The sequence below is a fragment of the Pipra filicauda genome, unplaced genomic scaffold (assembly GCF_003945595.2).
Source record: "Pipra filicauda isolate LSUMZ 115617 unplaced genomic scaffold, ASM394559v2 scaffold246_size1145428_pilon, whole genome shotgun sequence".
NCBI classification, from domain to species: Eukaryota; Metazoa; Chordata; class Aves; order Passeriformes; family Pipridae; genus Pipra; species Pipra filicauda.
The window spans coordinates 293,113-306,103 of record NW_024104361.1 but is presented as its reverse complement, the minus strand read 5'-3'; positions in this window follow the sequence as shown (position 1 = coordinate 306,103).

Sequence of the window (12,991 nt, the reverse complement as noted above, 5' to 3'; positions counted from 1 at the left end):
CTAACAAACAGTCAGCCACACACACAAAAAAAGAGCTTTGTGAAGAATATATAAAAGGGAGGTTAAGTAAGACTGTCTGGAACAGGACAGCTATTTCAGCAGGCAGGGTGTTTTACATGTGGGAACTGAAGGACAGGAGTAAGGAAGGACTAGCTTCGAGCTAGCAGGTGCTACCTCCAATCTGTTATCATTTCAGACTAGCCCAGGTTTTCCTGGAGCTTCGCTAATTCCCATTGATTTGAGGCCTTCTTTTTCCTCTCAAGTACACAGCATGTAATATTTGACAATGACAAATTGTCACCGTGACATAGCTTCCCTGGTTTAGCCACACCACCTGCTAGTTTTCCCACTTAAAAATGGGATTAAAAAAAATAAAACAGCATCAAGAGTTCAAGCACAGGCTGCCTGCCATGGACAACAGGACTGTTTGGAAGAGCGGGAAACTCCAAAGGGTATCCTCAGCCTGTTGAGATCAGGTTCAGCTCACAGACATGAGCTGAGACCTCGCACTGAGGGTGTGAACTGCAGTGGCCTGCTGTCTGCCTCCACTTCCTGCTTTTGGTGGGCTTCTGCTCGGATCTGGGGTTTTTCCTGAAGATAAACCTCCCAGATAAGGTGTCAGATGAGGATTCTCAGGCATGGCTTGTCAGTAGTGATGTACAGCTGAATCACTTGGCCGTGGCTGGGAGAGAAGGGGGCCTTCCCAGCCTAAACTTGATTTTTAGCCCTATTTTCTGGGAGGAGCATACTCTGCATAGAAAAACTGAGTAGGAAGAGCCTGGAAAGCTGCAGCCAAGCGAGGGACTTTCCTGCAGCAAAATGCATGACTCATTTTCCAGGGGCTGGTGTCCAGGACCGCTGCCTCCCCTACCAACCAGTTGGACCGGGCTGGCACCAGAGCCCAGCTGGCTCCAGAAAGCCGGGTTTGGTGCTCAGTTTTGTCATGCCTACAGCACACAAATTCCTTCCACGTCACCTCGTCCTCCTGGCACTCAATTCTGTGCTTTGCATAAGTGGGGCACGTGAGGAATCTCTGTTTGGCAATCCCTGGAGGCCAGCCAGAGGCCCCTGCAGGCTCTGGTTTTGCAGCCACAGCCAGCTCTGCGGGAGAAGTGCTCTTATTGCAAAAGAAAAAAAAAAACAAAAAACAAAAAACAAAAAAAAACAAGTGAAATAAATAAAAAGAGGCATTTTCCACAGCAGCTTGGCTTTCAGGCTATTTTGCATTTCCACTCAGACTGCAGCAAAGCCAGCCGCAAATTACAGCCTGGTAGCCTCGTGAAGAGCCACATGTTTGAAGTTTATTCCAGCCCAAGCAACAGCAGCCTCCCTGTGATTCAGCAAATGATTTTGCTCGCAGGTCCCACTGGAGTAGAAAAAGACACCCCACCACACACCCCCTTCCTCACCATAACAGGCTGCAGGGAAAAAGCTCCTGCTCTGACATACTTCCCAAAGCAGAAAGCAGAGCAGTTTCCAGACAGGAAGGCAATGCTGCGCAAACTGCATCCAGGGGCAGAGCTGCAGCTTGCTGACACTGATAGTGGACAGGGCAGGTGGGACATGTCCCCCTCCTCCTGGCACACAGCAAGAGAACCCTGACCCATAGAAGCAGATGATTCTTGACTGGATTAGGGCACAGAATCAGCCCGGGGTGTAGAGAAGAGCACATGATGAGCCAGTCAGGCTGTGGGAGTGAGAGCACAGCAGCTTCAAACTGACAGAGAGCAGGTTTAGATGTGATATTGGGAAGAAATTCTTCCCTGTGAGGGTGGGGAGGCCCTGGCACAGGTTACCCAGAGAAGCTGTGGCTGCCCCATCCCTGGAAGTGTCCAAGGCCAGGTTGGACAGGGCTTGGAGCAACCTGGGCTAGTGGAAGGTGTCCCAGCCCATAGCAGGGGCTGGAGCAACGTGACCCTAAAGGTCTCTTCCAATTCAAACCATCTTGTGGTTCTATGATCCAGCCTCTCAGCCCCTCACATCAGCACAAACAGCCCCACACTGCCCAGCCCAGCGACTGATCTGGCTTTAGGAACGACCCATTCCTCTCCCAGGGCAGTTTTCTGCCTGGATCCAGTTCTCTCTCTGAATGCTTATGGCAGTGTGGGGTGAAAGCACTGAGGACATTCCCCTTTTGGCAGCCCCACTACAGCAAGCTCTCAATTAACACTGGCATGGTCACAGGCCACCCTCCTTCCCACGTTCGGCTCAGCCACAGCTCAATTATCCAAAGGGGTCACATCAAGTCCACTGGATTTTCCAAGCAAAGCATAACATAAAACCTCCAATCACTGCAGCTAATTCTCATTTCAGTATTTCCTTTGTCAGCTGTCACAAGTTTTACATTTTAGTTACAAGCTTCATTTTGTTTCAAGGTTTCCTCAGCATTTACTGGGATTAGAGTCCTATGCCAAGGCAAACCATATTCCAAGGCAACTGTTACTTCAAGTAGATCAACATAAGGAGAGTCAGCAGAGAGTCAGCAGCCATAAATGCTTTGCCCTCGTGAACCAGGATTTCTGACCAGTGCTAGCAAGACTTAACAGAAAAGCAGATGATTTCTCTAAGTAGAGGGGAATCAACAATGCAGCACCACCTCATCTGTGCTTTAAAGGACATGCACAAAGATGCACAATCCCATTCCTGCTCCCATTGTGTCATCTTTTCAGGGTTGTAAGCAGTAAGAAAGCAGTCAGACAAACCTCTGCAACACTCTTTGGAGAAGAAACTGCTTTGTATTTATCAATAGAGAGTGATGTTTTCCTGTAAATCTTACTTTATCCTACCCCCTCCAAAAAAAAAATAATTTAGAAATATACATCTAGGTTATCCAGGAAGAAAATAAAGGAAAATTAATAACGGATTTTAAAATATACTTCAGAAATAAAAAAAAAAATTAAAATCGACTCGGACCAAGAAAAGAGGATTTTAGGACACTTTTGGTTCCCATTCATGCTACAGCAGAGAAGCAGATCCCCAGCTGCCCCTAGGAGCCAGTACCTCTTTTCGTTCCTGACTTGTACATAAACATCCAAAGCAGATGATTTGGGCTCCTTACTGGGAGCTGAGATTCTCTCCAATAAGAGGAGCAGGCTTGATGCTTCTTAGGATTTCTGCAGTAAATAATGGAGCAAACAGAAGAGTGCCCTGAGCTATTCCTGCTCTCCCTCCCTCAGTCACACCGTGCCATATTGCATTGAAGCTCACCACCATTTCCTAGAGCAGCCAGGTCTTTGCAGCTCATCTATCCCCCAGAAGAGACACTTTCCAGAAGATGTGTTTAGGGCTTCACCTCTACCCAGGGTGCCAAGCAGTGCAGGTATTTTCCAAAGCCAATACCAAAGAGCACAGCCAGGCCCTGGACCCAGATGGGGGTGGCAAGTGCATGGGGGGGACCCTATATGTGTAGGGTCTTTTTCACTGTAGCTTTTGGTGTGGAGTGGAAAATAGCCTCCTCCTCCTCCTCCTTCTCCTGTGCCTGCCCGTCGCCTCTGGTCTCAGCTTTCAGCACAGGACTGGTAGCTCCAAACACCACCTTTCAGCATTACCAGCCAGAAACGGGCAAAACTTTCCTGCCAAACCCAAAATGCCTTCACAAAATACAGAGCTCAGTTCCTTTTATTTGCTCTCTACTTTGCAGGTTTTCAGGGATTACACTCAGAAGTTCTGAGGGCTTTTTCAGCCGTGGAGGGTATTGCCATCCAGTCTTTTCCATCTGCTGTGACTCATTTCAGCTCACACAGAAGCGATTAGATAATCACGGGACCCTGGGAGCTACAGCTTTAAGGAAAAGCACAAAGTATTACAGACTTAGCAGGAAAAATAAGAGTTGGCAGGGAACAGCTACAAGGGTTCCTGTAAGGAACCAGGCTGAGAAAACACCCATCCCCTAGAATTTCTTCACACAATTTCCTCGACTGTTGAAATATGTTCTTTCTCTTCCTTCATTATCCAAAGTGAAGGCATTGAAGGGAATATTATTTGGGGAAGAAGGTACAGAAATTTGGATGAGCAAATAGCTGGTGGATAGGGAAGAGGGAGGGAATAGATCAGGGAGCTCATACAGTCCAATATTGTAATAAACAGGCCCAGAAGTCAGGCAGGGATCACTGCTTTCCTGCTCACTGGATTCTGCACTGTTGAAAGTTTTACAATCCTTTTTTTCAGGTCACAAACTCTGGAGGCATCAGGCAGCACCTCCTCACATGTGATCCTGCCTCAGCTGTGCACTCACAGCCTAGGACATTTAAGTCAGGCTGTGGATTTCAATGAAGCTTCCAATAGCAGCTAACCCTGGCCAAAATTGGCACGGGTCAGGATTTATCAAAGTCACAAGGCCGCACAGAGGGGGGAAGTGGCAGAGTTCAGCTATTGTGACTTCCACCACAAGGTCTTTCATCATTTTACCAGTAGCACACAACCCACGCCCGGAGTCATGGGCATCTGAATAGCTGCCCTGTGCCCTTCTACAAAAGGCTAAAAATACAGTCAGAGACTCAATCTCCCTCTCCCTTTGTCCCAGCTAAGTCTGGGATTTAAATGGTTGGGAGCAAGTTGTCCAGTGTAGTGTTGATCCCTTGCTTATTCCGCATCTGACAGGCATCCCTTTTCAAACTTCCTGAGCCTCTTCTAGTGTTTCTTCACCTTCCAATTTCGTAGAGAAGCAGCAGGTTTCAGATCAGGAAAAATAACCAAAAACCCCACACCTGGAGTACAGCAGGAGGAGGGCAAACAGCTGCAGCTCAACACCGTTGGATTTCACAAGAGGATTCAGCAGCACCTTTCCCTGCTGGCAACCCCCCCTTTGTGTCCTTCCCACAGTTCACCCAACAGCAGCTGAGAAGACATTGGACCATCTCCTCAAAACAGCAAACACGGGCCAAAAGAGGTGCTGGGACTAATGAAGTATTGGCAGCTCACAGCCTGGTTTTCTATGGCAATCACAGTTTCCATGATTATCACCTAACACGTGTCTTTGACACTTGCTCTTCGCCTTTTCCCAGAAACAAACTAGTTCAATAAAAGGTTATTTTAACCCTCTATTTGTAAATCTCAGCCTGAGAAAGTCAGCATCATGTACCCACACCAGCTCAGCTACAGCCAGAAAGAGCTGCAGCAAAACTCCCCATTCTGCTGAGCTTTGTTTGCCATGGTGGACATCAGAGGAGAAACAAAACCTCTCTTATCCTTCCCCAGGGGAGGGCAGAGAGGCGTAGGAGTTAGCTCCCAACCTTGGGCACTGCGGCCCAGCCAGCAGCAGAACAAAAGGCTGGCTGAGCCCATGGAAAAGAGATAAAAAGAAAAACCAAGAAACCACTCTGTAAAGAGCAGCAAATGTCATTCCTGGCTTAACACCTGGGGTCACATCCACCACTTGTGGAAGGACAGGGAGAAAAACTGACCTAGGACATCTCAGGCACTCACCACTAACCCACTGGTGGGAAGAAGAAGAAAAAAAAACCTTGCCAACTCCCTCCACTAGGCCACAGTGCAGCTGCCTTTTAAAACTTATTCAACAGCTGCTTCCCCTCAGGTTGTAATTGTCATGTTCAGCTGCAGCTGATCTCTCTCTGTGCTCCTTTAGTGGGACAAGATTCAGAGCCATGTTCTGTTCTTGCTAACAGACCTGCAAATGAGAGTTAATTAACCCTGAGAGATTTGAAAACTGGTTGGTTCCTTTTCCATAAAAATGAGGATTATCAGGTTTGAGCTGTTCCTATTTCACCGGGAAGCTTAGAAAGTAAACAGGTTTTGCTCTAATTTGGTTTTCCCATTGCTGCCTGGGGTCATCAGAAGATATGAGGAATTTATAGTGATTTCTAGTAAAAGTGTTTCCCCAGCTTGCTCTGAACAGCTGTTCCAGTGTCAGCCTCCCTGCTGGCAGTGGTGGTTCCTCCTACAGGTGTCCCCACAAATCCCCAGAGGATCTCCTTGGCGGATCTGGTCCTTCTCTCTCCCTGAGACCTATGGGTTTTATACCAGGAGTGTCCTGCCCTGTGTCACACACCATCTCTCATTGCACAACACACCCTTCCAATGACACCCGCCATGACCAGAGCACCCAAGGTGTAGAAGCATATCTCATCCCTACAGGCTGCCAGGATGCAGTAGTGCCATTTCCTAGAGGTGGATCTTCCAGAAGTCCAGCTGCAGGGCTTGGCTGCCCCTATGGGTATCTCAGTGAAGTCCCCAGGCTTCTGGGCAGATATTGGTTCTCTGTTCTTTATCTGTGCTGGTGCTTTTGTTTCAGACTCTTCATTGGAAAAGCCCCTCTCTGGGGGCTTCAAAGGCTTCAAAGGTGCCCTTATTCTGTGTAAAGTAACAAGGATTTGGTTATCACCAAGCCAGATGTTATCTTCCCTTTGTAAGCAGACCCACAGGGCTACAGCATGACTACCAGGGGATAGTCAGAATCCACTGCCTGCCCTTCTGCAAACAGGGGCTGAGCCATAGGCAGAATTAAAACATCCCCCCAAAAAAGCCCAACCTGGCAGTCAAGCAAACTAGCAGCAGTCACATGCAAGAGTGGATCCTTCGGGCAGTGGCTGGGGAATCTCAGTCCTGAAAGGTGTTTCAGGATAGGATGAACATATGTCTGTCTGGACAGTGCCAAATCAGGTTTCTGCATCTCCTCGGTGGTGTTCAGAGTGGAAGCATATCTGGTGCTGAATACATTTCTGCTGGCCATGTGCTCCTGCTACTTCCCTGCCTAGGGACAGACTGACTCTGAGTAGACCTAATCAGCTCCTGACCCAGCTGTATCAGGGGGATCCAACTAGAAGCTCCCCCTGCAAAGGAAAGGCAATAAAAGAAGAGACTTCAAGCTTTTTTGCTGCAGGTGACACAAAGGGAGGGAGAGGGAACACGTGTTGGGGACAGAAAGAGAGCACAGGATGGTTTCTTCTCTTCCCTGCCTCAGGTAGGTTTAGGCAAGCCATGAAATGGCAGGGCAACAGAAAAGATGAGATACAAATAACACATTAGGACAAGGAAATAAGCTTAATCAATAAATCTCACTGATGAGAGCATTTAGCATGAGGACCCCCCTTCCAACCTAAGGCTTCTTAAAGGTTTCATCAACATTTGGGAATACTTTGATAAAACCACACTGTCTTGCAAATATCCTGACACCAGGGGTTTGGCTAAAATATTAATAAGTCACTGTTGCCAGAATTTATATTCATGCTCTTAAGACCATCTCATGGTGTTGTGGGTGAGAAGCAGAAGAGGACACCCTGCAGCAGGGACCACACTTGGGTGTGTGCCTGTGGCCCCAGATGGCACTTCACGAGTAAAACCCAGCGGGCACCAGGCTGAATAGTTCAGCACACACTGAGCACCCGAAAACATGAGTCACCCTTAGGGTTTTATGGGTGCCAAGAACTTCCCTCTAAAGGTGGTTCTCACTTCCTTCTATTTGGAGGGGAGAGAGTGGGACGAGTCATGGTTTTGCAGACATTTCCTCCCCCACTGTGGCTCAGAGTGGGTCACTGGTGCCATTTAGCACAATCAGCTCCTTTTTGCTGGGGTTTTCTTGTCATACACTGGCTGGTCAAAAAGAAAAAGAGCTTTACTTGGTTGATCCTAAATGGAGTTCTCTTCCTTGAATGGTGTGTTGGGAGAGTGGGGTGCTCAGATGGGGAATTTTCCATGTTTGTAGAGAGCAGGGACACAAGGATTTACCCAGCTGGGGATGCTGCTGACCTTACTAAGATGCTCACAGGCACCTGATGGCATTTTTTTTGCTGCAGTGCTGCTCCAAAGCCAATGACACTGTTACAAACACATTTGCAGCCTGTGTGTGATCCCCCCTCTCTTCCCACTCTCCTTTTTTCTCTGTGACAGAGACTTCAAAAGCCAATCCAGAAAGCACAAGGCTTCCAGCTCGCCTGGGAGAGCAGCAGACTGGCCTTGCTGGGACATCAGAGACCTTTTCTACTGGTATCACTACTTCAAGGTTTGCCAGCCTCTCTTCTCGACAGACATCCCCCTGGCTCAGCTGCTCCCATCATGTCAAAGCGAGACTTTTGCGCTGCAGGTTTGGAAAGCGTTTGCTGTGATTAAAAACAAACCAACTTCTTTATTTTGCCCTCAGCAGTTTTAGAGAAGCAGAATTGAAAAAGGAACGGAAAATGTGGAGCAGGGTCACTTGAAAATCCTGCGCGTGTTGCGGGGGTGGGCTGCAGGAGGCAGCTCAGGCAAAAGCACTGAGTATCCCACCGAGCTCACACCCTCATTATGTCCTCTCGTTTTGAGTATACCTGCTGGGAAGGTGGGGGGAAAGATCCACTGAAAATCTCTCAGGGGAGCTCAAAGCATGGGATTTGCTGGGGTAGAAAAGCAAAACACAAGACAGCAGCTGTCACCGCAGACGCTGGATAAAAACCAGGCAAGTATCAGTTCTCCATAGAGAGCAGCAACTCCTTCCTCAGGTGCTGAGCAGAGGGTGGCAAACGCTGCTGGTTTATGGACAGCCCTTTCCGTGCTGTTTGCTGGCTGTCACCTCTCCGAGTCCCTGGGTGCTGTCACCAGGGCCACTGTTTGGGCTTCCTGCCCTCTTTGTGGGAAATTTGCTTTTTCTTCTTCAATGGCAACACCTTCCCCTCGAAAGCTGATGTACCAGGGCTGTGCATCATGGTGTTGGGTCCGGGACAGCCCCGGGGGCGCTCAGCAGAGATGTTGAGAGAGGAACAGGCACTGCAGGGGAAGACAAAGGTTAGGCAGGGGAGCAGGCAGGGGCTTTTTTTCGTTTCGTCTGAAAAAGAGATGGGGAAGGAGAAACAGAAAAAGCAGATGTAGGGTCTGGCTTTCCCTCTCCAACCTGCAAGGCCAGGAAGCATGAGGCGAGCTCGGCTCCTTGGCAGAGGAACCCCCAAACCAAAGGCAGCACCGGCTCCCAGGAAGGGCTGCAGCTGTGAAACTGGAACCAGTTTGCAAAGAGGTGAGGGGTCAGCGAGCGGCCGCCAGGTAGCACTGGGAGCATGGGGAGGGGAACAGCAGCATCCCAGGGCTCTGAAAACGGGGCTTAAAACACTGAGTTTAAAAAGTCTGGCTCTTTTACAGCCTTTGGCATCGGACCCATCGGCGGCAGACAGGGTGGAACACCTCGCTGATAGTTACACGGAGAGAGGTTTGCCAATAGGAGGGAATAGTAGGGTTTATTTTTTTCACAGGATCATTAAAACACAAACAACAACAACAAACAAAACCCCCAAACCGAAACAAAACCAACCAACCAAACATAAAGCCAAAACAAAACTCAAACCAACCAAACAAAAACAAACAAAAAAACCTCTCTCAAGGTCCAAGAGGAAAAGTCCAAGGACAGTGATTGCAAATGGAAATGGGAAGGTACAAGAATTTTCCCACTGCTGCCTTTCCCATATCAGCCCAGAGCCAGGGAGTCGTTAGAGCTCCCATGAAAGCATCTAAGAGTGCTTTCCTTGGGAAGGCCAGGTACAGGTCATGGATAGGCACTCAGCTGGAAAACTGGGGGCCCTGGGCTGGCTGTGCACATACTCCAGGGTGATACACCTGCACCCTGGCACTGAGATCAACCTTCTCCCTCTTGGAGGCAGAAGGAGAAACTATTAATAATTGTTTATGATCCATGGGGAATTTCCTTTAGGAAAAGGAAAAAAAGAGGAATTGTAAAGTTTCTTCTGCCAATAAATAGGATCCTTTGGGGTTTCCTACCCTCAGAGTCAGGGGGAAATCTGAGGTAATATGTAGGGGAGAGAATGAACATTTTGTGGCTAAGATAGAGGTAATCAGAGGGTTATTTTGGCTGTAACGTCTGCGCTAATCTGTAGATGAGAAAACGAACTTTTCGGAGTAAAACTTGAGGTGACTTGAGGGACTAAATCTACGTGACAGATCATTGCACAATATCGTCTTTTTAGTTTTAGAAACGTTTATCTCGGAGAGCAGCAGGGCTAACCCATGTCCCAGACCACTTCCGTGCCTTTTAAGTGCTGGCAGCTCCATCTGCTGGGAGGAGAAAGAAGGAAAGGATGAAAAACAAATGCAGGGAGAGATCACAGAATCGTCATGGAATTCCAGACTGGTTTGGGGTGGACGGGACCTTTCGGATCACGTTGTTCCAGCCCCTGCCATGGGCAGGGATACCTTCCACTAGACCAGGTAGCAACCTAGCTCAGAGCTCCATCCAACCTGGCCTTGGACACTTCCAGGGATGGGGCAGCCACAGCTTCTCTGGGTAACCTGTGCCAGGGCCTCCCCACCCTCACAGGGAAGAATTTCTTCCCAATATCACATCTAAACCTGCTCTCTGTCAGTTTGAAGCTGCTGTGCTCTCACTCCCACAGCCTGGCTGGCTCATCATGTGCTGTTCTCTGCACCCTGGGCTGATTCACTCCTCTAATCCAGTCAAGAATCGTCTCCTTCTGTGAGTCAGGGCCCATGGCAGGGGGGTGGAATGAGGTGATCCTGAAGGTCCCTTCCAATCTAAACCAGTCTGGAATTCCATGACGATTCTGTGATCTCTCCCTGCATTTGTTTTCCATCCTTTCCTTCTTTCTCCTCCCAGCAGATGGAGCTGCCAGCGCTTAAAAGGCACGGAAGTGGTCTGGGACATGGGTCAGCCCTGCTGCTCTCTGAGTTAAATGTTTCTAAAGCTAAAAAGACGATATTGTGCAATGATCTGTCATGAAGATTTAGTCCCCTACAGATCACCTCAAGTTTTACCCCGAAAAAGTTAATTTTGTCCTCTACAGATTAATACAGATTAATCTGTCCCCTACAGATTAATACCAAAAGAATATCTCTATCTTATCCCCCAAATGTTCATTTTCTCCCTTACATATTACCTCAGATTTGCCATCAAAAATATTCATTATCCCCTATTGATTACATCAAGTTTTATCCCCCAAATTTTCCCTATCTGTCTGCAATATATTACCACAGTTTACCTTAAAATATTCATGGCCTCAAGATTTACCCCCAAATGTTCCCTTTGTAGGCATTTTGTAGATTGCCTACACTTTGCCACCAAAAAGCCCCCACTGATTACCTCCAGATTATTGCAAATTTTCATTCTGTCCCCTACGGATAATCTCGGATTTTACCCCCAAAATATTCACTATCCCTTTACAGATTGCCTAAAGGTTTGCACACAAAATTTTCCCTACCTGTCCACTAACTGATTACCTCATTTTTACCTTAAATTGTTCATTCTCTTCCCTACAGACTAACTCAATATTTACCCCCAGAATGTTAATTTTGTCCCCTACAGATTAAGTAGATTTGCCCACCCAAAAGACAACTGTTTACCTCTATCTTATCCCCAAATTGTTGAAGCAGATCCTGCAGGGGTGGGAGAATGCTTTTTTATCATGCCAATGTCCTCCTTTACACAACTGTATCAGGTGTAAAACTCCTCCCTGGGGGAGGTACAGGGACATTCACATCCTTCTGATAAGGCATCACTGGCAAACCCAGGCTGACATGAGAGGCAGCTGTCATGTCTTAGGTGTCATAAACATCGAAGACTCCCAAAGTGCCCCCAGATTCATTTCTGGGGCTTCCACCAGTGATCCACAGTGTTACATGACAGTGTAAAACTCCCCTCTCAGGGGGAAACCTGGGCGTTCCCACCTGAACCTGAGTGTATATTAACCCATTAGACTCTATTATTTGGGGGCTTCCCTCACCCCCAATGGATCAAGACTCAGACCAATGAACATCTAAATTGCAACAATCAAGTCTCATCAGTGGATCCATGGGTGCTGACATCTTTCTGCTGTCTGCCCTTATCCTTTCTTTCTAATTCTTTCTTTTCCTTATATATTTTCTTAAGTGATAATTTTATAGTTTTATACTCCTATATTTCTACAGATAATAACCAAAACAAGGTACACACCTCCTTTCCATTGCAACCAAATTGTTCCAAAATAAACCTGGCATATACATATATGTATATAAACACTGGTCATTCAATGTCCTTTCAGTCTAACCTGCCCCAAGGGATCTATTAACAAGAACCTCAATTATCCACCAAGAAGAACATGGGACAGAATTTGGTGACAGTCTTCTCAGGAAGATTTCTAGGCTGAATGCCCTGGTGATAATAGGGCAAAGACCAGTGGAGGCTTTTTCAAGTCGATGTGGTCACCACCACATCATCGGCTTGAACCGAGGGCAGAAAATCAGCATCAGATGCCTCTATTCCCCGAAATCCCAGAGCATCCTGGTTGCTATAGTAACATGTTCCCCTTTCCTTGCTCCTGATGTCATTCTGGGGACTGGTCCCTTGCCTGCTCCCGCACGGCAGGGATACATGTGTGTGTGTGTGTGTGTGTGTGTGTGTGTGTGTGTGTGTGTGCGTGTGTGTGTGTGCGTGTGTGTGTGTGCGTGTGTGTGTGTGTGTGTGTGTACACACATGTGCAACACGGGGAGCAAGGAGAACAGTCTCTGTTATCCCTGGGGAAGAGGAATGGGGGACAAAGGGAACGTGATCCCACAGCTAGCAAAGGGTGGAGGAAACACAACTCCCTGCCTCTCCTGTCGCCTCTCTCTGCAGCTTGAGGGGTGGAGAAGACACTTTGTTTCTCCCTGTGCCATCTTTACTTATTAATGAATCAGGAAGGTGATCTCCACCCCGAGCCCTGCGTGTGTGTGTGTGTGTGTGTCTGTGTGTGTCTGTGTCTGTGTGTGTGTGTGTCTCTGTGTGTCTCTGTGTGTGTGTGTGTCTGTGTGTGTCTGTGTGTCTGTGTGTCTGTGTGTGTCTGTGTCTGTGTGTGTCTGTGTCTGTGTGTGTGTGTGTCTGTGTGTGTGTCTGTGTGTGTCTGTGTGTGTCTGTGTGTGTCTGTGTGTGTCTGTGTGTGTCTGTGTGTCTGTGTCTGTGTGTCTGTGTGTCTGTGTGTGTGTGTGTCTGTGTGTGTGTGTGTCTGTGTGTGTGTGTGTGTGTGTCTGTGTGTGTGTGTGTGTCTGTGTGTGTGTGTGTGTGTGCAGAGCAGACAGGGAGCACACC